Source organism: Galeopterus variegatus, unplaced genomic scaffold (assembly GCF_000696425.1).
Source record: "Galeopterus variegatus unplaced genomic scaffold, G_variegatus-3.0.2 Scaffold7079, whole genome shotgun sequence".
In the NCBI taxonomy this organism is placed as follows: Eukaryota; Metazoa; Chordata; class Mammalia; order Dermoptera; family Cynocephalidae; genus Galeopterus; species Galeopterus variegatus.
The window spans coordinates 103,231-106,473 of NW_007733190.1; positions in this window are offsets into that span (position 1 = coordinate 103,231).

Sequence of the window (3,243 nt, forward strand, 5' to 3'; positions counted from 1 at the left end):
CTGGGGGAGGCCGACAATAGATAAATAATATATATTGTCAAATCAAGGGTGGTGTGAGGGAAATGAAAGCAGAGTGAAGGGACAGAGGTGGGCACACTAGTCTAGCACGGGAGCCACTCTTAGGAGATGGCAGAAGCCCGTCGGTGATGGGATGGGAGCAGTGGGATTGTGTCGGGTGAGGGCACTTCTATAACTGGATCCTTGGGAAGAGGGAGGACGAGCCACCAAGTGCAGAGCAGCTCATCTGGGCCTGACACACCATCAATGCCTCTTTAGAAGACCCTCCTGGCCCTGGAGGGCTGGCTCCACCGGTCCCATCCAATTAAAGAGATCCCTGATCTGAGCTGAACCAGGCAGTTTGTCTCTCCAGGAATTTGGACTTTAGACACAGAAATGATTGAGTAATGGAGTGCTGAGTGGCAGTGGGTGGGGAGTTAGGCTCCGAGGGGCAATGGTCAGGCTGGACACACCTGCCAGCTGAAGAATGGGGGAGCTGAAGGCAGGAAGGTGTGCAGAGAAGAGCTGGGACTTGACTTTCCAGAGAGAGAGATAGAGACAAAGAGATAATGACAGAGAGGCGGAGACACAGAGAGACAGAGACAAAGGGACAGATAGAGACAAAGTGACATAGAGAGACAGAGATAGAGAGTGACAAAGAGAGAGAGAAGCATCCTATGACTTCTCAGACCCATGACACTCAGCTGTGGGTCTCACAATAAATTCCATGAGAATCCATCTTCTATCAGTTGGTCACCAAATGACAATTCACCAAACTTAGCTAGTGCACTGAATTTCCAAACACCATTTTAGGGAATATGCTTTTTAAATATTTAGTATTATTCTTCTTTAATGTTTACCAGCATTTCAAGAAATGTTCAAGTTGTTGAAAAGTAAAAAGTCAATTTAGTCTTCTCCTGACCTCACTCTTTATATAACTATTGTTGGGAAAATATAGGAAAATGGTCAGGGCTCCTCAGATGATCAGAGTCTTGCCGGGTATTTACTGTGAATAGGTTGTGTGTGGGCGGAGTAGTGCGCCTGCGCGGTGCCTCGATTTGGCTGGGGTTTTACTGCCTCCGGCAGCCGCCACCACATAAACAGCCATGCCTTTCCAATCTGAGGTTTCCAAGGACCTGTTTGACAGTCACCTAGCTCATAGACCTGCATGTGGAGGGTCTGGTGACCCAGCCTGGTGTGCGAAAGGTTTGTGACCCAGTCTGGAACGGGCTTGAGGGGTCTGTCAGCTCCAGGCCCAGCCCTAGCTCAACAATTGGCTCGACTGTTGGTGCAGGGTTATGGACAGGTAAAAGAGTTCCACAATTGGCATCACAAACAGGATTAGTAGCTTTATGATTGGCTATGTCAATAGGATTCCGACATTAGCCAGAGTGCTACAATTGGCGCTGTTGGCAGGATTCCAACAGTAGCCATGGCATGGCAATTGGCATAGTCTGCAACAGGATTCTGAGCAGCCATAGGACCTAAAACCCCTTGGAAGAAGGAGGAAATGTGGCTGTCCTTGAGCATATGGTACCCAGTGGCCACTTTTCTGCTGACTGGAGCCTGGCTGCTGCTCACTACACTGCAAACTGATCAAGATTTGTGGTAGAAAGCAGAGTTATTGGAAGCAAGGATGATTATCCTGGAGGATGGCTTGCAGTGACCGGCCATTCCTGCTTCTCACACCAGGGACAACCAACCCAGTGGAGAGTTGGGGAAACCGTGCATCTCCAGGCACGACATGTTGTGCACAAGAAATTGAGACAGTAAAGCAGCAGAAATAGGGAGAGCCCCTGGCTGCTGAAACCATGCAACCTAGGGGTGGATGGTGTAACGTGCTTTAGAGACGATATAGGAAACGCATTTGCATTTGTCTGAAGGCAAATGGCTTGAATGGTGCCACTTAAACCCAATGGCTTGAAGAGTGCCGTATAAACCCGAGAAAAGAATGAGAAAAGAGTGCCACATGCAGATGGGCAGATGACCTGAGGATGGGTGCCCCTGAAGAATTTCAAGTATGTTTTCACCTGGTGAAAAGGTAGAAAAGTTAGTCTCCTTTACTATGCACCTGTCTCAGTGGCAGCAGTTACAGGAGAGCTGCAGATATGCACAAGGGCGAGGCATCCACTCCTTGATGGACTGGGAAAATGCAGTTGTTTGAACTGTGGGAGAATGCTGCAAAAACTGCCTGAGACTGAGTGAGTAGCTGGTGTAAGCCGAGCTGATTGAGATAATTCAAAAGCCAGAGAAAAACACAAGGGTGAAACAGATAAACTGTTTGCTAAAGACATTATCTTGGCAGTGAGGCAGCCGGATGCTAAAAACCAGGACAATGGGGAAAATGCCCTAAAGGCATTTGAGAAGTCTGGATGGGTGCCCCACACATCACAGGCCCTGAGAGCGTTTGAGAAGTTTGGGAGAGTGCCTCTCCCATCCTAGGAGGACTGAGTTTGTCCTGGAGGGCAGACTTGAGGTGTCATTGCCCTTGGCAAACTGCTCCCTGCATCCCAGCCGCTCTGGCTAGAGCAATCCTACCTCAGCACCTCCGAAGAAAAAAAGCCAAAAACCTTGGTGGTGTTCACATTGTGTTAAGTTTGCAGGCCAGCAGTATGTGAGAGCAGTGGAGGCGTGGCGGCCTCCACCCAGATTTCGGAAGATGTATGAATAAAATGGGGGACTCAGGCGGATACCTGCTGCAGTGGAGGAGCTGCTGCGGAGGTCATCCACGGAGCAATGTGGAGCAGAAAAGTGGGGTCGGAACCCCCACAGAGAACCCCCACTGAGGAAATGTCTAGTGGAGCCAGGATGGCAGGACTGCCATCAGGAGCTCAGAACTGTGGGGCTGCTGGCAGCATGCAGCGCTGGGCCTGGAAAAGCTGCAGGCACCAGGCAGCTCAATGGTCTACATCTGGTGGAGCTGTAGGAGCAGGTTGCCCAACGCTTTAGGGGTCCAGGTGCCCCAATGTGCTTAACGTTTGCCCTGTTTGGGTTTTGGACTTATTTGGGGCCTCTTTTTCCTTTCTTCTGGCCTATTCCTCCCTTTTAGAATGGGAATGTGTACCCAATGTCTGCTCCACCATTGTATCTTGGAAGTAGATAAATTTGTTTTTGATTTTTACAGGTTCATGGCTGGAAGGACTTTTGCTTTCGGTCTTAGAGGAGACTTTGGACTTTGGACTTGTGAGTTGGTGCTGCAACAAGCTAAAGACTTTTGGGACTGGAATGGAATGTGTAATGTGTGAA